Source organism: Anomaloglossus baeobatrachus, chromosome 7, assembly GCF_048569485.1.
Source record: "Anomaloglossus baeobatrachus isolate aAnoBae1 chromosome 7, aAnoBae1.hap1, whole genome shotgun sequence".
In the NCBI taxonomy this organism is placed as follows: domain Eukaryota; kingdom Metazoa; phylum Chordata; class Amphibia; order Anura; family Aromobatidae; genus Anomaloglossus; species Anomaloglossus baeobatrachus.
Genome location: NC_134359.1, coordinates 236994837 through 237018437, shown reverse-complemented (window position 1 = coordinate 237018437; position 23601 = coordinate 236994837). Strand labels below are relative to the sequence as shown.

The window sequence follows — 23601 nt, the reverse complement described above, 5'->3', positions numbered from 1 at the left end:
GCAGAGCTGAGCCTGCACCAGACACAGGGCAGATGTAGCAGAGCTGAGCCTGCACCAGACACAGGGCAGATGTAGCAGAGCTGAGCCTGCACCAGACAAAAGGCAGGTGTAGCGGAGCTGAGCCTGCACCAGACACAGGGCAGATGTAGCAGAGCTGAGCCTGCACCGAGCACAGGGCAGATGTAGCAGAGCTGAGCCTGCACCAGACACAGGGCAGATGTAGCAGAGCTGAGCCTGCACCAGACACAGGGCAGATGTAGCAGAGCTGAGCCTGCACCAGACACAGGGCAGATGTAGCAGAGCTGAGCCTGCACCGAGCACAGGGCAGATGTAGCAGAGCTGAGCCTGCACCAGACACAGGGCAGATGTAGCAGAGCTGAGCCTGCACCAGACACAGGGCAGATGTAGCAGAGCTGAGCCTGCACCAGACACAGGGCAGATGTAGCAGAGCTGAGGCTGCACCAAGCACAAGGCAGATGTAGCAGAGCTGAGCCTGCACCAAGCACAGGGCAGATGTAGCAGAGCTGAGCCTACACCAAGCACAGGGCAGATGTAGCAGAGCTTAGCCTACAACAAGCACAGGGCATATGTAGCAGAGCTGTGCATGCACCAAGCACAGGGCAGATGTAGCAGAGCTGAGCCTGCACCAAGCACAGGGCAGATGTAGCAGAGCTGAGCCTGCACCGACACACGCGGCTCCTGGGGGCCCGCACACGCAGCTCCTGAGGTGGGGAAAGCCCATGCAGCTCACTGGGGCCCATAAACCGGGTGGCTGGGAGGGAGTATACAGGTCGAGTGGGGTAAGCGGGGGAGCACTTACCGCTCGGACACGAATGAGAGGGGGCCCACACAGCGCCGGAGGCCAGCGCTGTGCTGGGGGTTGCTGGCCGGCACTCTTTCATCTCTGTGGGACAGAGCAGGATGCCGGGCGGTAGCTCCGCCCATAGATGAAGCTCAATCCAGCAGGGACACTGTGGTCTGCATGCCTTAAAGAGACAGCAGCCACAGTTTCCTGCTGAGGACTCCGGTCCCCGGAACTCGGCCCGAGGGCAGCAGAACTGAAGGCGAGTGGCCAAAATGCCGCCCCCCTGACACGTGCCGCCCGGGGCGGACCGCCCCCTCCGCCCCCCCTTTGCTACGCCACTGGCGCTACCCCCCGCAACCCTGCACCCCGGCCTTCCTGCCTCCCCGTATCACCACCGGGCCCCGGGATCACCAACCCCTACCCACGGAGGGGGAACCAACACCTAGCTGCTCCCCGCCATCGTTCCCGGGAATCCCGTCACGAGCAGCGGTGGTGCCCACTATCACCACGACCCGTGGGTGGCAACACGAACTATCTCCTAAAAAAACACCCAACATCCCCTTTTCACTCGTGGGCGAGGAGCGCTGCTCGAGTCCCCGGGTCCAGCCCACCGCTCGAGCCACCGAGCAGCAGCAGCCCCGGACCCGAGCGTAGCGAGCGCGGCCCCTCCGCCCGCGACACTAGCCAGTGGAAAAAGGTAATTATCAGTGATGAAACCCATCTTTTTGTTCAAGGGTACAGAGCAAGTGTTGTTAGAAGAAGCAAAAATGAACCATTGTGAGCTGATCATATTCAACAATCTGTAAAACACCCTCAAAAACAGATGTTTTGGGGCTTTTTTACAGCTAATGGTACAGGTACAGCTTATTTCCTGTTGATGGTATCATAAATTCATCCAAATACATAGACGTTTTAAAATGTTTTATTGTGCCATTCATGCGTAAATCTGAAGGGACATTCCAACAAGATTTGGCTCCATGCCACAATTCCAAGTGTGTGAAGAAATTCCTGGAAGAAAATAAAGTAAAAGTGCTGGACTGGCCCGGCAATTCACCAGCCTTAAATCCTATAGAAAATTTGTGGAGCATTGTGAAGAGATGTCTTGGCAAAATGAACTGTACAACCAAAGAACGCATGATAAACAGTGCCATAAAAGTGTGGTTCCATGATGAAGAATTGAAGAATTTATGCAACAACTTGGTAGAATCAATGCCAGAACGCATTGAAAAGCTCATATCTGCTAAAGGAGGACATATTTCTAACTAAACTTGGTATGTAACAGTGCATTATAACATTTTATTATTAAATATTTAGAATATGTGCTTTTTTGCTTTGTCCTAATTAATTTGCACAGCACTGTACAGTATGTTGGTGGTGTTATTTGGAGTATCTTCAAGCCAATCCTGTTATGATCCTCACCAGGTCCATGGAACTTCCAGATAAGCACGACAGACATGTTGATAACAACGAGGGACTCTTTACTTGGTACAACACTTGAGCACAGAATACAGCAGGCAGCACACGTCATGGTATCTTCTGTATAACACAATCGTTGCAGTCTCTTGAGACCACATTTTACTTGTGTAAAGTGTGTACTTTACTAGTCTTCTAGCCAGGAAAGTTAAATTAGCCCTCCTTCTCTATGGCACCTGAACCGATGGGTCAATATGTTTCTCTGAGTATCCTGCACCCACAGCCACCATCAGTGAATCCTTATGAAGGCCGCTCTTATAGCTGCACCACTCCTCCTTGTGTTCTCAGCTGGGTAGCACCCCCAATTCACCGGGTCCCACTACTGGCCAACACTGGACTTACTACATGTTTGGCTTCCTTCCCACAGGTCTCCTGCGACTTGCATGCCAATGTGACCACTGTCACTCCAACAGGTTCCCTTTAACGGTTTATTGCTGTTTCTCTGCTATTTGCTTCACACTACACCGGCTTCAATAGAGCAACTCCTTCCTTCACCAGTACTCTCAAGACACTCACTCCTGAACCAGTAACTTTGTCTCCTCTTGACTCTAACACTCCCCCCTCTCCCTACCTGGCTAAGAGTTGACCCTTACATCCATGAAGACAAGATCCTGAAGCCTTTTGCTAGGCAAACCTAACCTTTCACCTGCATTTATTTCTACACAGCTGGTATTACTTTCCTATATAAACATAACATTACTATAGACTATAATATGTAGAAAAAAGGGTTCCAGGGGGCACACAATCCAAGGTGCACATGTCCGAGGAAGGCATCCACAATATAACTTGAACAATGGACTGGCACTCCAAATCTTCTGGAATTTATAAGAATTTATTCCATATAAGCATACAGGTGTAAATTACTCATTTTGGCTAATAGTGAGCCTTTTTCAAACACATCTGTGTTTGAAAAAGGCTCACTATTAGCCGAAACGCGTAATTTAAGCCTGTATGCTTATATGGAATAAATTCTTATAAATTCCAGAAGATTTGATGTGTTTGAAAAAGGCTCACTATTAGCCGAAACGCGTAATTTAAGCCTGTATGCTTATATGGAATAAATTCTTATAAATTCCAGAAGATTTGATGTGTTTGAAAAAGGCTCACTATTAGCCGAAACGCGTAATTTAAGCCTGTATGCTTATATGGAATAAATTCTTATAAATTCTAGAAGATTTGATGTGTTTGAAAAAGGCTCACTATTAGCCGAAACGCGTAATTTAGGCCTGTATGCTTATATGGAATAAATTCTTATAAATTCCAGAAGATTTGATGTGTTTGAAAAAGGCTCACTATTAGCCGAAACGCGTAATTTAAGCCTGTATGCTTATATGGAATAAATTCTTATAAATTCTAGAAGATTTGATGTGTTTGAAAAAGGCTCACTATTAGCCGAAACGCGTAATTTAAGCCTGTATGCTTATATGGAATAAATTCTTAAAAATTCCAGAAGATTTGGAGTGCCAGTCCTTTGTTCAAGTTCCGGTATGTACTATAATTCCTTCCACATTTCCAACTCTCCTACATGTATGCACTACACTACACCTTATTATACCTACAAACAGTCCCATACATTATACCATACGTTAGCATTGCTTATCCTAAATAGCATAAAAACACAAGTCCATACATGTAAACCACTGGTGTCCTCGGGGGGGAAGGGGAAGTACACAACCATAGGTCCACCCTCATAAATACAGCGCCTCTCAGATTTACCATACAACAAGATACAGAGTAGCCAGTCTGATGGGACACGGGTTTTTTTTCTACAATAGGTTTGTACATAACACAATCCATTTCTTGCACCCTTATATTCATGACATCAAAACCAATTGTACAGCACTTCACTGTGTTAATTATTAGCTATCCTCATCCAGAAAGACTCTGCAGAAGGCGCTGAGATTAGCATTGGGGAAACCTTTACCGCTTGTCATAGAGATTGAATCTACATTTTTCACTGCCATGATTTAGATGTCAGGCAATTTTTCAAAAAACAGCTCCCCTGCCGAGAATGTTTTCCCCCTACTGAATAATTGTTTTGAAAAACTTGTACAGGACAATTATTACATTTTCTGAAATGATCAAAAAATAGACAGAAGTAACGGGAGCCAGAATCTTAGAATAAAAGATTGACGTAAATTAATTCTCCATTCCATGTTCCATGTCTACTAGAGAAATCAAAGAAGGGCTGTGCAGAGCTATGATATTGGCAATAAACATATTTAGGCTGTTATAGGTTCATGTTATAGGAATTTTATACCTTTTTTTATGTTTAACTTCTACTATGAAATCTTTCAATCAATATAACCGAATATTCAGAACGCTTCATAAAAGCCTTATTAAACTGACAGCTTGAAGTGCTGTATCCTTATTCTAATTGAAGAGATATCTAATTAATGGAAGAACATTCAACGTCTGTTACACTCCTCAACATTGAAATTGCAACACCAACAAGGAATGGATGTGGAATTATGGAAATCGTAGGATATGCAAATGATAAGAAAATAGAAATAAAATGTTCAAAACAGCTCAATTTATTCAGTATTGAGTAGGAGATCCATGCATGGAAATCCCTTTAGGGTGCTATCAATGAGGCTATAAATGGTTGTCTGAGGAATGTTCTGCCAGGCTGAATGCTTTTGGGCCCGTAAATCATCAAGTAAATCATCTTCCTTTACAATTTGTGACAAATGACAATCCAGATGTCCTCAATGTGAGACAAGTAAATACAAAAACCCCGGCACACTCCAAGAATAAGAAGAAAATCTTGATTTTTGTGATATAAAAATTTTTTATTTGACTTGTGTTAGAAAAGTCCGACGTTTCAACCTTAACTCAGGTTTTTATCAAGGACATTCTGGTAAATAAATCATAACAGAAAAGAAAAATATTAGTTTACACGTTGTACAACAGCATTGTGTTCACATGATTACACTTCCATACATAATCCATTCAGTGAAAAAACACGAAATCCGTGTATCTTAGACAAGATATTCAAGTTTGTCATGATCAGAAACCACAAGTTAAATATCATATTAAGAGAATTACATAACCTAGTGTTATAAATCTCAATACAACAATACATTTTCAAAAAAAGAAAAAATAGAAAAATTGAAAAACAAATCAGAAGAGACATACTCCATAGAAAGACAAAGAACAATATCATCATGTCACCCACCTAAAATACAGTCATTAATTGAGATTATTTGCTAGGCAACGGAAGTTGCATCAAAGTACCAACAGCATATGAGGTGGTATACCTGAGAGACACAAAATAATGTCAGAAAACAAACAATTTTGTTCAATAAAGACAGAACATAAAGAAATTTTTTTAAAAAAACACAGAACACTGGGAGGTACGGGGACCAGGAGGGAACCCAGAAGCTCCCAAGGCACCAATTAAATATCTACCTTGCAGTACTGTATATTGGAGAATAGGACGAAAAAAGGGTCCAGGAAGGATTAGATTGGCTCTTTATCTATCTGAATAGAAGAAAGCTATTCTCATAATCACATCATTAATATCAATAAATGTGGATATAATAATTCAAAGCTCTCGCATATAATCTTTCCAGTACCTTATATCAAGCTTTGAAGCTTAGAGGATGTAGATTTTGGCAAAAGGAAAGTATATGAGAGCGTTATAAGTGCTTGCTGAAACACTATCAAAGCTCATGTAGAGGTCTATGGGATAAATAGATGATCCATGTTACAAAGAACACTTCAAAAAAGTGCAGCTATAGTGAAGTGACATATTGACTTACTTCGATTGGATCAAGGTGAAGTGAGGACGCTATGCCTGTAGAGACTCTACTGAATAGTACAAAATTGCAATCTACCTATTCCACCTAGGAAAAAATGAACGCATAGCTCAGGGAGTAAGTGTAACACCAGCTGTACCAGGGCCAAAATTTTTGGAAATCAGGGATACCAATACTAACATCCACTATTCAGTACCTTATATCAGGATGTGGGATGAGATATCCAACAAGGGGAAATAAGTGAAGGCGCTAAATATGCATACTGAGCCACTCCCCAGGCCCTTCAAGAGTCTGTCGGAATAGATTAGATAATACATGTTACAGGGATAACAAACAAACAGGTGCAACATTAGTCGGATGGCACATTGACTTACTTTGATTAGAAAAAAATGAGATGCAAGGTGCTCTGGCTGCAGAAAATATGATTAGAGCAATGCAAGGGTGCCACTACATGTTCCACCTAGGAGTAACACAATTAAGTGATTCAAATAAAGAAATATCGCACTGGCATTTACCAAGCCCAAGGCCAAACAACTGATTATACAATCAGTCAAAGCTGATACCAGTTCTCAGGACCGATAGGGGTCCATGTGACCAAACAGCCAAAATACACGAGTCATGAGTCCTGGAGTAATAAACAGCAGACTAGATCCTTTACATACCTTCAGTGGTGATTCAGGGTGTCTCATCTATGGGTGGGGAGTGCAGGCCTACATGTGCCGGACTTATTTATGCCGTGGCGGAGGGGAGCGTCCACTTCCCATTTCCTGGGAGTGGAACGCAGCGATCCGGGCGATGAGACGCAAACCGCGCATGCGCAGAGAGCGCCATCGTCAGGCGCATGCGCGGTGCGCGGCAGACCGACCGGATGCATAGAGAAAGGTGGAGGAGTGAAGAGTGCACATTTCCTGTTTCCGGATTATGGAACGCACTGCTCGGTGAGACGCACGCCGCGCATGCGTAATGCACACCATTGTGCAGCGCATGCGCGGTACACGGCAGACGGACCAGAAGCGAAGGAGTGATTGCCAGTGACTCAGTGATGACGATAGGTTAGCAGTCAATAGTGTCCTGTAGTGATGCTGGCAAGGAGTGTGTACGGTGACATTGCCAGTCATGGTGCCTGATACAGATTATTATTCAGGTGACAAGTGGAGCCTGGAAAAGAGAAAAAGACTTTTAAGTAAAAAGGTTAGGATAAAATGGAATTAATATAAAAAAAAATTGCATGTAGATATTCACAAAGGTGCCTACAGGGAAAATGAGCAGGTATACTGAAAATCATGCAATTAAACACACAGGAGGACATAATGGATATACATAAAATATATATAATATAGACTATGAGCATCATAGTGACCTATAATGAATCAATGCAATAAACCAAATTGTGGCATATGTGTGAGAAAAGGAGATTAAGGATGATGCAGGTCACAAAAAGATGCTCAATCAGTATGTTTAAAAGGAAACACAAGCATACAGTATATGATCAAAAAATGCTACAAAAACAAAATCAGATCCGACCAGAAATCTAAATAGCGACCTCATACTCCCTGTTAAGACCACTAGGCTCTAGAGTTTTTAATGTATGAATCCAATACGCCTCTTTTTCTTTGAGGATGCGTATCCTGTCACCTCCCCTACGCATAGGGGGCACATGTTCTATTATCTGATATTTCAGTTGGGCAATAGTGTGTCCTAATGTGATAAAATGATGGGGTACCGGGAGAAGGGTCTGTTTACATCTTATCGTAGATTTGTGTTTACTGATTCTGTCTCGGATATGTTGGGTAGTTTCCCCAACATATCCGAGACCACAGGGACATTTTATTAGATACACGACGAAAGATGATTCACACGTAAAAAAACCTCTAATAGGGAACACCCGTCCTGACAATGGATGGGTAAATGTGTCACCTTTGGTCAAATTGTTGCATTGAATGCAATGAAAACAGGGAAAATTACCCTTCTTTGGCGTGCCCAGAAATGTCTGGCGAAGAACTCCTTTTTGTGAGCCTACATCAGCTCTAACCAAATTATCTTTAAGATTCCGTGATCTCTTATTACAAAAGAGAGGTGGTTCGGAGAACTCTTTTATCATGGGATACGCCTTATGTAAGAGTGGCCAATGTCTAAAAATGATACTTCTGACCAAAGGTGAGAACGGATGATATGTGTTGACACATGGTATCCTGACCGAACCCTGTGTAATATTTACCCGACGACTGTTATTGGATCTGGCAACATCCTCAGGATAGCCCCTGTTTAGAAATTTTCTAGTCATCTCATTGGATCTGATATTAAGTGTATCCGGATCGGAGACTATTCTTTCTACCCTTTTATGCTGAGAAATGGGTAAACCGTATTTCGTGTGTTTCGGATGACAGCTAGAAAAGTGGAGAAGATTATTCCTATCTGTAGGTTTTACGTAAAGGTCTGTTTTTATGGATCCATCGTCCATGAGGATAACCAGGGTATCAAGGAAATTAATCCGACACAAATCCGAATGAACCGTAAAGTTAAGGCCCGCTCTACAAGAATTGATTTCATGAAAGAATTGGTTCAATGAGCTCATACTACCATTCCAGATCGTAAAAATATCGTCTATGTATCTGTACCAAACTATGGCGTGATTGGTCCATAAGGGATGACTGTAGATGGACGTTTCTTCGAAGTGCGCCATGTAAATATTTGCGTAGGGAGGTGCTAGGTTCGATCCCATAGCTGTGCCTTTTGTCTGTAGGAAAAATTGATCCTGGAATAGGAAAAAGTTGTTTTCCAGGACCAATTGAAGAAGTTCCCTGCAGAAAAGTTTCTGATTCATTGATAAAGCACCAAATTCTCCCAGGAACCAGTCTACCGCTGAAAGACCGTCCTGATGTTTAATGCTAGTATATAGACTATTTACGTCAAATGTGACAAGAAGGCTGCCTGATGGAATACGCTCTAAGTGATTGAGATGAGACAGAAAGTCTGAAGTATCTTTCAAAAAGGATTTGATATTGGAAAGCATAGGAGTTAGAATTTTTTCGACAGTAATAGCTAGGGGGGAAAGGACAGAGTCTGTCGAGGCCACAATTGGACGACCTGGTGGCTGCTGTAGGTTCTTGTGAATCTTAGGAAGAATGTATATAACTGGCGTAATGGGATGTTTTTTGATGAGATATTCTGATAATTTCTCATCAATTGTTCCATTGTGTAAATATCCATCGACTAAGCGTCTGATGAGAGATTCTATATGGGGTGTGGGATCCCTGGGAATAGGTTGATACGTGTCCTTATCTGCCAATTGGCGCAGTATTTCTTGAATGTAATATGTCCTATCCATCACCACAATGGCCCCTCCTTTATCCGCCGGTTTAATAATGATACGTGAATTCTTTTTAAGATCCTGAATAGCCCTGCTTTCCTCTGCCGAAATGTTGTGTTTGATCTTAAGTTTGCCTTCCTCAATTGATCTAATGGTTGTGTCGATATCCTTTGTTACCAATGAAATATATGTTTCAATTGGATGGTGACTTCTAGGAGGATTAAAGGAACTAGGATTCCTCAGGTTCAACTGTCTCAATTGAAACATACCCTCATGTGGTACAGTCGTGGATTGAGACAATGTTGTATTATCCACACCAAAATGTGCCTTTAATCTAATTGTTCTAAAGAACCTTCTCAATTCTTGATCAAGCTGAAAAGAATTGAAAGTAGGTGTGGGGCAAAAGGATAAACCTTTTTGGAGAACCTGTGACTCAATCGCAGACAAATTATAAGTGGATATATTATAAACTAGGTTTGTTGTACCTGCGATCGTGTCTGGATCTGATAAGGTGTCGTGGTTCCTAGGTTTCCTCTTACTGCGGCGCGTCTTCCTCGCTGTTCTTGTCTTTGACCTAAAAAACGAGTCTGGCGGTTGGAATAACGATCACCGTCTGAGCTGGATGAGGAAGGATATCGACTGTATGTAGTGGATCGTCTTGGAGTATCATCCACAAACTTCCACCGGTAAACACGCTCCTTCGAGTAGTCCTCTTGGTCACGTAAAAATTTGGTTCTTTTCCTTTCCTGAAGTACTTTCTTGTATTCTGTAACGGTCTCTTTGGACTTGGCTTTAATCCTCTCCCAGTCAGGACCAGGAACGGTATGAGCCAACTGTTCCTCAATGGATCGTACTTTCGTGCCCAACTCCTCAATTTCTCTTTGTAGATATTCGATGGTTAAGATGATGATGTCCATAGAGCATTTATTAACAATGCTCTCAAATTTACTACAATATTCGGAATTATCAGAAAAAAGGGTGGGTCTGAGGGATACCCTTAATCCCCTAGGTATCCTCTGTACCTTGTGATATTCTGCTAACGTGGCGCAGTGCAGTTCTAGTGCCGTCTGCTTCTTCAGTTCTCTCTCATAGTCCCTTGATCGCACCTCCTCAGTGGGGACCGATAGAAAGGCATTAGGTATATTGACCTTAGACAAAATGCTTGTCACTTCTTCGTTGTTATAGGAAAAAGTTGAGAAAGACATATGGATTCAAAATGTAGAGTTTCCAAGGAGCTCAGGTGAAAAAATAGTCAATACAGGTAAGATAAACCTGGCTCACTTTATCAGGTGGGTGCACGGAGAAAAAAATAGTCGAGTAAATACAAAAACCCCGGCACACTCCAAGAATAAGAAGAAAATCTTGATTTTTGTGATATAAAAATTTTTTATTTGACTTGTGTTAGAAAAGTCCGACGTTTCAACCTTAACTCAGGTTTTTATCAAGGACATTCTGGTAAATAAATCATAACAGAAAAGAAAAATATTAGTTTACACGTTGTACAACAGCATTGTGTTCACATGATTACACTTCCATACATAATCCATTCAGTGAAAAAACACGAAATCCGTGTATCTTAGACAAGATATTCAAGTTTGTCATGATCAGAAACCACAAGTTAAATATCATATTAAGAGAATTACATAACCTAGTGTTATAAATCTCAATACAACAATACATTTTCAAAAAAAGAAAAAATAGAAAAATTGAAAAACAAATCAGAAGAGACATACTCCATAGAAAGACAAAGAACAATATCATCATGTCACCCACCTAAAATACAGTCATTAATTGAGATTATTTGCTAGGCAACGGAAGTTGCATCAAAGTACCAACAGCATATGAGGTGGTATACCTGAGAGACACAAAATAATGTCAGAAAACAAACAATAATAACAAACAAACAGGTGCAACATTAGTCGGATGGCACATTGACTTACTTTGATTAGAAAAAAATGAGATGCAAGGTGCTCTGGCTGCAGAAAATATGATTAGAGCAATGCAAGGGTGCCACTACATGTTCCACCTAGGAGTAACACAATTAAGTGATTCAAATAAAGAAATATCGCACTGGCATTTACCAAGCCCAAGGCCAAACAACTGATTATACAATCAGTCAAAGCTGATACCAGTTCTCAGGACCGATAGGGGTCCATGTGACCAAACAGCCAAAATACACGAGTCATGAGTCCTGGAGTAATAAACAGCAGACTAGATCCTTTACATACCTTCAGTGGTGATTCAGGGTGTCTCATCTATGGGTGGGGAGTGCAGGCCTACATGTGCCGGACTTATTTATGCCGTGGCGGAGGGGAGCGTCCACTTCCCATTTCCTGGGAGTGGAACGCAGCGATCCGGGCGATGAGACGCAAACCGCGCATGCGCAGAGAGCGCCATCGTCAGGCGCATGCGCGGTGCGCGGCAGACCGACCGGATGCATAGAGAAAGGTGGAGGAGTGAAGAGTGCACATTTCCTGTTTCCGGATTATGGAACGCACTGCTCGGTGAGACGCACGCCGCGCATGCGTAATGCACACCATTGTGCAGCGCATGCGCGGTACACGGCAGACGGACCAGAAGCGAAGGAGTGATTGCCAGTGACTCAGTGATGACGATAGGTTAGCAGTCAATAGTGTCCTGTAGTGATGCTGGCAAGGAGTGTGTACGGTGACATTGCCAGTCATGGTGCCTGATACAGATTATTATTCAGGTGACAAGTGGAGCCTGGAAAAGAGAAAAAGACTTTTAAGTAAAAAGGTTAGGATAAAATGGAATTAATATAAAAAAAAAATTGCATGTAGATATTCACAAAGGTGCCTACAGGGAAAATGAGCAGGTATACTGAAAATCATGCAATTAAACACACAGGAGGACATAATGGATATATTTTGAATCCATATGTCTTTCTCAACTTTTTCCTATAACAACGAAGAAGTGACAAGCATTTTGTCTAAGGTCAATATACCTAATGCCTTTCTATCGGTCCCCACTGAGGAGGTGCGATCAAGGGACTATGAGAGAGAACTGAAGAAGCAGACGGCACTAGAACTGCACTGCGCCACGTTAGCAGAATATCACAAGGTACAGAGGATACCTAGGGGATTAAGGGTATCCCTCAGACCCACCCTTTTTTCTGATAATTCCGAATATTGTAGTAAATTTGAGAGCATTGTTAATAAATGCTCTATGGACATCATCATCTTAACCATCGAATATCTACAAAGAGAAATTGAGGAGTTGGGCACGAAAGTACGATCCATTGAGGAACAGTTGGCTCATACCGTTCCTGGTCCTGACTGGGAGAGGATTAAAGCCAAGTCCAAAGAGACCGTTACAGAATACAAGAAAGTACTTCAGGAAAGGAAAAGAACCAAATTTTTACGTGACCAAGAGGACTACTCGAAGGAGCGTGTTTACCGGTGGAAGTTTGTGGATGATACTCCAAGACGATCCACTACATACAGTCGATATCCTTCCTCATCCAGCTCAGACGGTGATCGTTATTCCAACCGCCAGACTCGTTTTTTAGGTCAAAGACAAGAACAGCGAGGAAGACGCGCCGCAGTAAGAGGAAACCTAGGAACCACGACACCTTATCAGATCCAGACACGATCGCAGGTACAACAAACCTAGTTTATAATATATCCACTTATAATTTGTCTGCGATTGAGTCACAGGTTCTCCAAAAAGGTTTATCCTTTTGCCCCACACCTACTTTCAATTCTTTTCAGCTTGATCAAGAATTGAGAAGGTTCTTTAGAACAATTAGATTAAAGGCACATTTTGGTGTGGATAATACAACATTGTCTCAATCCACGACTGTACCACATGAGGGTATGTTTCAATTGAGACAGTTGAACCTGAGGAATCCTAGTTCCTTTAATCCTCCTAGAAGTCACCATCCAATTGAAACATATATTTCATTGGTAACAAAGGATATCGACACAACCATTAGATCAATTGAGGAAGGCAAACTTAAGATCAAACACAACATTTCGGCAGAGGAAATCAGGGCTATTCAGGATCTTAAAAAGAATTCACGTATCATTATTAAACCGGCGGATAAAGGAGGGGCCATTGTGGTGATGGATAGGACATATTACATTCAAGAAATACTGCGCCAATTGGCAGATAAGGACACGTATCAACCTATTCCCAGGGATCCCACACCCCATATAGAATCTCTCATCAGACGCTTAGTCGATGGATATTTACACAATGGAACAATTGATGAGAAATTATCAGAATATCTCATCAAAAAACATCCCATTACGCCAGTTATATACATTCTTCCTAAGATTCACAAGAACCTACAGCAGCCACCAGGTCGTCCAATTGTGGCCTCGACAGACTCTGTCCTTTCCCCCCTAGCTATTACTGTCGAAAAAATTCTAACTCCTATGCTTTCCAATATCAAATCCTTTTTGAAAGATACTTCAGACTTTCTGTCTCATCTCAATCACTTAGAGCGTATTCCATCAGGCAGCCTTCTTGTCACATTTGACGTAAATAGTCTATATACTAGCATTAAACATCAGGACGGTCTTTCAGCGGTAGACTGGTTCCTGGGAGAATTTGGTGCTTTATCAATGAATCAGAAACTTTTCTGCAGGGAACTTCTTCAATTGGTCCTGGAAAACAACTTTTTCCTATTCCAGGATCAATTTTTCCTACAGACAAAAGGCACAGCTATGGGATCGAACCTAGCACCTCCCTACGCAAATATTTACATGGCGCACTTCGAAGAAACGTCCATCTACAGTCATCCCTTATGGACCAATCACGCCATAGTTTGGTACAGATACATAGACGATATTTTTACGATCTGGAATGGTAGTATGAGCTCATTGAACCAATTCTTTCATGAAATCAATTCTTGTAGAGCGGGCCTTAACTTTACGGTTCATTCGGATTTGTGTCGGATTAATTTCCTTGATACCCTGGTTATCCTCATGGACGATGGATCCATAAAAACAGACCTTTACGTAAAACCTACAGATAGGAATAATCTTCTCCACTTTTCTAGCTGTCATCCGAAACACACGAAATACGGTTTACCCATTTCTCAGCATAAAAGGGTAGAAAGAATAGTCTCCGATCCGGATACACTTAATATCAGATCCAATGAGATGACTAGAAAATTTCTAAACAGGGGCTATCCTGAGGATGTTGCCAGATCCAATAACAGTCGTCGGGTAAATATTACACAGGGTTCGGTCAGGATACCATGTGTCAACACATATCATCCGTTCTCACCTTTGGTCAGAAGTATCATTTTTAGACATTGGCCACTCTTACATAAGGCGTATCCCATGATAAAAGAGTTCTCCGAACCACCTCTCTTTTGTAATAAGAGATCACGGAATAATAATAATAATAATTTTATTCATTTATATAGCGCTATTAATTCCACAGCGCTTTACATACATTGTAAACACTGTCCCCATTGGGGCTCACAATCTAGAGTCCCTATCTGTATGTCTTTGGAGTGTGGGAGGAAACCGGAGTACCCGGAGGAAACCCACGCAAACACGGGGAGAACATACAAACTCCTTGCAGATGGTGTCCTTGGTGGGATTTGAACCCAGGACCCCAGCGCTGCAAGACTGCAGTGCTAACCACTGAGCCACCGTGCCGCCCTACGGAATCTTAAAGATAATTTGGTTAGAGCTGATGTAGGCTCACAAAAAGGAGTTCTTCGCCAGACATTTCTGGGCACGCCAAAGAAGGGTAATTTTCCCTGTTTTCATTGCATTCAATGCAACAATTTGACCAAAGGTGACACATTTACCCATCCATTGTCAGGACGGGTGTTCCCTATTAGAGGTTTTTTTACGTGTGAATCATCTTTCGTCGTGTATCTAATAAAATGTCCCTGTGGTCTCGGATATGTTGGGGAAACTACCCAACATATCCGAGACAGAATCAGTAAACACAAATCTACGATAAGATGTAAACAGACCCTTCTCCCGGTACCCCATCATTTTATCACATTAGGACACACTATTGCCCAACTGAAATATCAGATAATAGAACATGTGCCCCCTATGCGTAGGGGAGGTGACAGGATACGCATCCTCAAAGAAAAAGAGGCGTATTGGATTCATACATTAAAAACTCTAGAGCCTAGTGGTCTTAACAGGGAGTATGAGGTCGCTATTTAGATTTCTGGTCGGATCTGATTTTGTTTTTGTAGCATTTTTTGATCATATACTGTATGCTTGTGTTTCCTTTTAAACATACTGATTGAGCATCTTTTTGTTTCCTTAATCTCCTTTTCTCACACATATGCCACAATTTGGTTTATTGCATTGATTCATTATAGGTCACTATGATGCTCATAGTCTATATTATATATATTTTATGTATATCCATTATGTCCTCCTGTGTGTTTAATTGCATGATTTTCAGTATACCTGCTCATTTTCCCTGTAGGCACCTTTGTGAATATCTACATGCAATTTTTTTTTATATTAATTCCATTTTATCCTAACCTTTTTACTTAAAAGTCTTTTTCTCTTTTCCAGGCTCCACTTGTCACCTGAATAATAATCTGTATCAGGCACCATGACTGGCAATGTCACCGTACACACTCCTTGCCAGCATCACTACAGGACACTATTGACTGCTAACCTATCGTCATCACTGAGTCACTGGCAATCACTCCTTCGCTTCTGGTCCGTCTGCCGTGTACCGCGCATGCGCTGCACAATGGTGTGCATTACGCATGCGCGGCGTGCGTCTCACCGAGCAGTGCGTTCCATAATCCGGAAACAGGAAATGTGCACTCTTCACTCCTCCACCTTTCTCTATGCATCCGGTCGGTCTGCCGCGCACCGCGCATGCGCCTGACGATGGCGCTCTCTGCGCATGCGCGGTTTGCGTCTCATCGCCCGGATCGCTGCGTTCCACTCCCAGGAAATGGGAAGTGGACGCTCCCCTCCGCCACGGCATAAATAAGTCCGGCACATGTAGGCCTGCACTCCCCACCCATAGATGAGACACCCTGAATCACCACTGAAGGTATGTAAAGGATCTAGTCTGCTGTTTATTACTCCAGGACTCATGACTCGTGTATTTTGGCTGTTTGGTCACATGGACCCCTATCGGTCCTGAGAACTGGTATCAGCTTTGACTGATTGTATAATCAGTTGTTTGGCCTTGGGCTTGGTAAATGCCAGTGCGATATTTCTTTATTTGAATCACTTAATTGTGTTACTCCTAGGTGGAACATGTAGTGGCACCCTTGCATTGCTCTAATCATATTTTCTGCAGCCAGAGCACCTTGCATCTCATTTTTTTCTAATCAAAGTAAGTCAATGTGCCATCCGACTAATGTTGCACCTGTTTGTTTGTTATCCCTGTAACATGTATTATCTAATCTATTCCGACAGACTCTTGAAGGGCCTGGGGAGTGGCTCAGTATGCATATTTAGCGCCTTCACTTATTTCCCCTTGTTGGATATCTCATCCCACATCCTGATATAAGGTACTGAATAGTGGATGTTAGTATTGGTATCCCTGATTTCCAAAAAATTTTGGCCCTGGTACAGCTGGTGTTACACTTACTCCCTGAGCTATGCGTTCATTTTTTCCTAGGTGGAATAGGTAGATTGCAATTTTGTACTATTCAGTAGAGTCTCTACAGGCATAGCGTCCTCACTTCACCTTGATCCAATCGAAGTAAGTCAATATGTCACTTCACTATAGCTGCACTTTTTTGAAGTGTTCTTTGTAACATGGATCATCTATTTATCCCATAGACCTCTACATGAGCTTTGATAGTGTTTCAGCAAGCACTTATAACGCTCTCATATACTTTCCTTTTGCCAAAATCTACATCCTCTAAGCTTCAAAGCTTGATATAAGGTACTGGAAAGATTATATGCGAGAGCTTTGAATTATTATATCCACATTTATTGATATTAATGATGTGATTATGAGAATAGCTTTCTTCTATTCAGATAGATAAAGAGCCAATCTAATCCTTCCTGGACCCTTTTTTCGTCCTATTCTCCAATATACAGTACTGCAAGGTAGATATTTAATTGGTGCCTTGGGAGCTTCTGGGTTCCCTCCTGGTCCCCGTACCTCCCAGTGTTCTGTGTTTTTTTAAAAAAATTTCTTTATGTTCTGTCTTTATTGAACAAAATTGTTTGTTTTCTGACATTATTTTGTGTCTCTCAGGTATACCACCTCATATGCTGTTGGTACTTTGATGCAACTTCCGTTGCCTAGCAAATAATCTCAATTAATGACTGTATTTTAGGTGGGTGACATGATGATATTGTTCTTTGTCTTTCTATGGAGTATGTCTCTTCTGATTTGTTTTTCAATTTTTCTATTTTTTCTTTTTTTGAAAATGTATTGTTGTATTGAGATTTATAACACTAGGTTATGTAATTCTCTTAATATGATATTTAACTTGTGGTTTCTGATCATGACAAACTTGAATATCTTGTCTAAGATACACGGATTTCGTGTTTTTTCACTGAATGGATTATGTATGGAAGTGTAATCATGTGAACACAATGCTGTTGTACAACGTGTAAACTAATATTTTTCTTTTCTGTTATGATTTATTTACCAGAATGTCCTTGATAAAAACCTGAGTTAAGGTTGAAACGTCGGACTTTTCTAACACAAGTCAAATAAAAAATTTTTATATCACAAAAATCAAGATTTTCTTCTTATTCTTGGAGTGTGCCGGGGTTTTTGTATTTACTCGACTATTTTTTTCTCCGTGCACCCACCTGATAAAGTGAGCCAGGTTTATCTTACCTCAATGTGAGACAAGTCCGGAGGCTTTGCAGGCCATGGTAGTACCATTGGGCAATGCAGGCTGCTCACAATAGCACGTGCAACATTTGGCCTTGCGTTGTTGTGTTGCAAAATAACTCCTGGGACACTTTGGAGAAATGGCTTTATAACTGGTTCCACAACCAAATCAATGTATTGCTTATCTGTTAGTGCATCTGGAATGAAAACTAGAGGGTTCATGCTGCTTTACACTATACCACTCCATACCATGATCCCGAAAATTGAACTGGTGTGATGTTCCCTCATGAAGAACCCCTCCTTGAGTTGCCCATGTGGTCTCCATACCAATCTGTCAGAAGGAGATTTTTGCAGGCATCTCCAAGTGTTATGGCAGCGTCAGGATCTCTGGAGACTACAGAGTCTGGCACTCTGTCTGCTAACTTCTCTGATGTTTGTCATGAGCGCAGAGAGACTAAAGCGGGCGTTACACGCTACGATATATCTAACGAGATGTCGGCGGGGTCACGTTGTAAGTAACGCACATCCGGCATCGTTAGTGATATCATAGCGTGTGACAGCTATGAACGAGCAGAAATACTCACCTTCTCGTTCATCTTTGACACGTCGCTCATTTTCAAAAAATCGAACGTCCTGTTGTTCATCGTTCCCGTGGCAGCACACATCGCTCCGTGTGACACCCCGGGAACGATGAACTGCAGCTTACCGGCGTCCCGCTGGCAATGCTGAAGGAAGGAGGTGGGCGGGATGTTTACGTCCCGCTCATCTCCGCCCCTCCGCTTCTATTGGCCGGCCACTGTGTGACGTCGCTGTGACGCTGAAAGTCCCTCCCCCTTCAGGAAGTGAATGTTCGCCGCCCACAGCAAGGTCGTGTGGAAGGTAAATAAAGAAATTGCCCGTGCCGCAGAAATGATGGGGGCGGGTGCGATCGGAAATGCGATAGCACGAGAAATCGACACATGTAAAGCAGCCTTTAGGTTTCGACTCACAGGCTTACATGCTTGTGGTTCAAAGACAGGCTAGCAAGAGTTAATTCCTGCTGGGTTGCTTATTAATCTCCTTTGAACACTCACATTTGCTCCCCACATTTATTTTTTTGGCTAGACAATTCCGTTAATGCCAGTTATAGCTAGTCTATACTGGTCTGGAGAGGTGGTGTGATCCAGACTTACTGGTGGTTGTAGAACTTTATTGCTGTGAGTGGTTGTGGTGTTACCACTTCTCCTTTTGTTGCTATCTTACTTCTCTTGCTTTTCTCCTTAGTGACTTAATGTTTGTTCCTGTCAGTTTGCAGTGTGTATGAGGTTTATTTTTTCCCTTTCTGACTAAATCTGCATTGCCAATACGCTTCTCCCCTTTTCTTCTCCTGTAGAGAGAACAGATTAATTCTGATCAGGAGAATAGCCAGGCACGGGACTCAGACATCTCCACCATTAGGCTTAACCAGTGGCGTAGCAAAGGGGGGGCGGAGGGGGCGGTCCGCCCCGGGCGGCACGTGTCAGTGGGGCGGCATTTTGGCCACTCGCCTTCAGTTCTGCTGCCCCCGGGCCGAGTTCCGGGGTCTGCAGCCCTCGGCAGGAAACTGTGGCTGCCGTCCCTTTAAGACCACAGCATCCTCCTGGTTTGAGCTTCATCTGTGGGCAGAGCTACCGCGCGGCCTGCTCAGTCCCACAGATGAAGGAGGCGCAGTGCCAGCCTGCGACCTCCGGTGCTGTGTGGGCCCCCTCTCCTCCGTGACCGAGCGGTAAGTGCTACCCCCCTCCCCCCCTCGACCTGTATACTCCCTCTCAGCCACCCGGTTTATGGGCCCCAGTGAGCTGCATGGGCTTTTCCCCCCAGGAGCCGCGTGTGCGGGCCCCCAGGAGCCACGTATGCGGGCCCCCTGGAGCCGCGTGTGCGGAACCTTAGGAGCTGCGTTTGCGGGCCCCCAGGAGTCGCGTGTGTGTCTATATGTGCAGCAGAGTTGTGTGTGTATGTATGTATGTATGTATGCAGTAGAGCTGTGTGTGTCTGTCTGTATGTAGCAGAGTGGTGTGTATGTATGTATGTGTGGCGCCCCTGAGGCTTCCGTCGCCACAGGTCATTGCACCCCATCTGCGGTGTGATGCCCTATTCTGGGAGAGGAAGAGAGTGAACTCCGGTTTCCTGGTAAATTCACACTACACCCATTGCTAGGGACACACAGGACCAGGGAAAGTGGCAGGCAACCCTCCCATGCTGCATGCTGAGAGGGGCTGTAAGACCCATCCCTGCTCCCATAGGGTGGTAGCTTAGCAACTGGGGAGGTGGGAGGAGCCACAGAGAGCAGATAGAGAAAGGAAGGGCAAGTTAGTGGCAGTTCGCTCAGGGAGTGGGAGAGTGAGGAGTGAGCATGTAGGACGAGAAGAGAAGAAGGAGTCGCAGGGCCACGGGTAGTCCTGTGAGGTGCCACGAGCAGTCCTTGTTGGGTACCGCTGCCGAGGGCCCAGAGGCGCTACGGGTAGCTGCAGGCTGCGGTGGCCCGTTCCACAGTGACATCGGTGGAGCGACTAGCTGCGACAGGGGGACGGTCCCTAGACACTGAAGGAGTGAAAAGACAGTCTCCAGACAGTAAAAACCGAGGCCCAGGGAATTGCAAGCTCCCAGGGCCAGAACCCAGAGCAGATCTTCAGAAAAGGGGAAATCAGCCGACAGGTGACCCCCCAGCCTGGAGGCTGTAATGGAGGCCAAGCCAAGTCCATCTACCTAAGGCAAGGCTAGTGAAGACAGCAGAAAAAGTGACACTAAAGAGAGGGAACCGGATTTCACGCTCTGAATCATCCAGAACTGACGGAGGTCCCTGACAGTGGTCCCAGCAGTCTGAGGGTCCCTGCAACTGTGACGGAAACTGTGAGTAAAAGAACTGGAACTGCACCTTTGGACTCGTCTCTGTTATTCCATCTGCATAGACACTTACAAGCACCAACTGTGCCCCGGGCATTGCTCCACCTGTGGGGAGCAGTACCACCATAGCTGCCATCACATCATCCCGGTGGCCTCACACAGCAGCGGCGGCTTATTAGCCGCATACCACAGGTGGCGTCACGAACACAACCACTTTCAAACAAGCCATATTTACAACTGACACCCACCAGGGCCACGGAGCCGGGCCCAGCCACCACTGACTACCACCGGACTAGTCCGGCCCGGCACCGGGTGTCCCATAGCCCTGGGGTGGGCGAGTCAACTTTTGGCGTCACGAACAGGATTTCGTGCCCGGTCTAACCGGGTACTGTGCGCCTGAAGAACCGTGTGACAGACTGTGTACTTTACTGAGAAACCGCCGCCATTAGCGCAGCTGAGAGCGGGAAGAAGGGGGGCGTGAAAGAAGAAAGGGCGCGAAGAGAAGCCCCGCCCCCTTGTCCAAGAAAAGCGCGCGAAGCGGTGTCCGCCATAGAAAGCGAAAGAAAAAGAAGTGGTGACCAAATAAGCTGGCCGGCTGGCAGAAAAAGCTTAAACGCCCGACCAACAGATAAAGAAAATGTACCTCATCGCAGCGAAGGTGATGCAGCAGATCCGGCAAGCGACGCGCGGAGCAGCGACCGCCAGAACACCGGAGATGCTACTGAGGGGTGAGTCATTTAATGCCCCTGCCGGCGCGGGTGCCCCAACCCCCGCTGCCATGCCCGCGGTCCCTGGAGGGACGCCCGGCGCGGCGACGCCGATCCGGGCCGCAGCCACGCCAGGTGCGGCCCGCCAAGATTTTGCCGCCGGAGCGGCGCCCATCCACACCGCAGCAGCGACTCCAATACAGGCCGCCGCCATGCCAGGCGCGGCCCGCCAAGACCAGCAGACGCAGACTGTGCTGACCGCTGTCTACCTGCTGCCAGGTGGGGAGCCGGAGAAGAATCCCTACAAGTAAAGATGAAGAGATGCTGAACTGTAGATAGCCCCTGTCTGCCCCTGATTCTTTGCGAAGACGTCATCCCCCCCATGTTATGTGCTACCGGGCCACTGAACTGGAATGTGGGCCCCGGTGGAAATGTATGTGTATGTCCTACCAGGCCATTGGACTTAATGGCTGGTATGTTGTTGATATGTCTGATGCAACCAGGCCATTGGACTTAATGGCTGGTCGAAGATGTCACTTTTGTTTGTTTGAAACGAACTGACGGGCTACTGGACTTGTTGTAGCCAAGAATGTAATTAGTTGCACCCGTTGTGCCCCCTACCAGAATTATGGGGGATTTGCCTGAACCGTGCAACGGACTGGAAGTGCACACTTAGAGTTTTCTTTATAAGAAGTTTGCAACGTTCATGATATGTGCCTCCCATAAAGGGAAGAAATGTTTTACTGTTTTATGTTATTGCATACCAAAAATGTTTTGCAGTTCTCCCATTTGTTTTTGTTGTTTTTCAGCCCGAGGACGTGCTGGGATTTGCTGTGGGGGAGTGTGGCGCCCCTGAGGCTTCCGTCGCCACAGGTCATTGCACCCCATCTGCGGTGTGATGCCCTATTCTGGGAGAGGAAGAGAGTGAACTCCGGTTTCCTGGTAAATTCACACTACACCCATTGCTAGGGACACACAGGACCAGGGAAAGTGGCAGGCAACCCTCCCATGCTGCATGCTGAGAGGGGCTGTAAGACCCATCCCTGCTCCCATAGGGTGGTAGCTTAGCAACTGGGGAGGTGGGAGGAGCCACAGAGAGCAGATAGAGAAAGGAAGGGCAAGTTAGTGGCAGTTCGCTCAGGGAGTGGGAGAGTGAGGAGTGAGCATGTAGGACGAGAAGAGAAGAAGGAGTCGCAGGGCCACGGGTAGTCCTGTGAGGTGCCACGAGCAGTCCTTGTTGGGTACCGCTGCCGAGGGCCCAGAGGCGCTACGGGTAGCTGCAGGCTGCGGTGGCCCGTTCCACAGTGACATCGGTGGAGCGACTAGCTGCGACAGGGGGACGGTCCCTAGACACTGAAGGAGTGAAAAGACAGTCTCCAGACAGTAAAAACCGAGGCCCAGGGAATTGCAAGCTCCCAGGGCCAGAACCCAGAGCAGATCTTCAGAAAAGGGGAAATCAGCCGACAGGTGACCCCCCAGCCTGGAGGCTGTAATGGAGGCCAAGCCAAGTCCATCTACCTAAGGCAAGGCTAGTGAAGACAGCAGAAAAAGTGACACTAAAGAGAGGGAACCGGATTTCACGCTCTGAATCATCCAGAACTGACGGAGGTCCCTGACAGTGGTCCCAGCAGTCTGAGGGTCCCTGCAACTGTGACGGAAACTGTGAGTAAAAGAACTGGAACTGCACCTTTGGACTCGTCTCTGTTATTCCATCTGCATAGACACTTACAAGCACCAACTGTGCCCCGGGCATTGCTCCACCTGTGGGGAGCAGTACCACCATAGCTGCCATCACATCATCCCGGTGGCCTCACACAGCAGCGGCGGCTTATTAGCCGCATACCACAGGTGGCGTCACGAACACAACCACTTTCAAACAAGCCATATTTACAACTGACACCCACC

At 44.9% G+C, this 23601-nt stretch overlaps 2 protein-coding genes and 2 long non-coding RNA genes across 5 annotated transcripts in view; 2 read left to right on the top strand and 2 right to left on the bottom strand.

Moving 5' to 3' along the window:
* Window positions 1-23601, top strand: part of BMERB1 (bMERB domain containing 1) — a 251038-nt gene that overhangs the window by 100707 nt on the left and 126730 nt on the right. The window lies entirely within an intron of this gene.
* LOC142246111 (uncharacterized) lies at window positions 5134-10231 on the bottom strand. Its single transcript, XR_012724877.1, has 3 exons — window positions 9835-10231; window positions 6414-7197; window positions 5134-6330 (listed from the first exon to the last, which is right to left on the bottom strand). It is a non-coding gene; the product is annotated as an uncharacterized LOC142246111 (long non-coding RNA).
* LOC142245333 (E3 ubiquitin/ISG15 ligase TRIM25-like) overlaps window positions 10786-23601 on the bottom strand; it is a 56240-nt gene continuing 43424 nt past the window's right edge. The window contains exons 2-3 of the transcript XR_012724765.1: window positions 11290-12073; window positions 10786-11204 (exon numbers count right to left, since the gene is read on the bottom strand). The gene's annotated coding sequence lies outside the window, so the exon portion shown is untranslated. The remainder of the gene's footprint in view (window positions 11205-11289; window positions 12074-23601) is intronic.
* On the top strand, window positions 12571-17955 carry LOC142246110 (uncharacterized). 2 transcript variants are annotated; one of them, XR_012724875.1, is made up of 3 exons: window positions 12571-12967; window positions 15877-16660; window positions 17537-17955. It is a non-coding gene; the product is annotated as an uncharacterized LOC142246110 (long non-coding RNA). The 2 variants fall into 2 exon arrangements; XR_012724876.1 differs by lacking the exon at window positions 17537-17955 and adding an exon at window positions 16744-16821.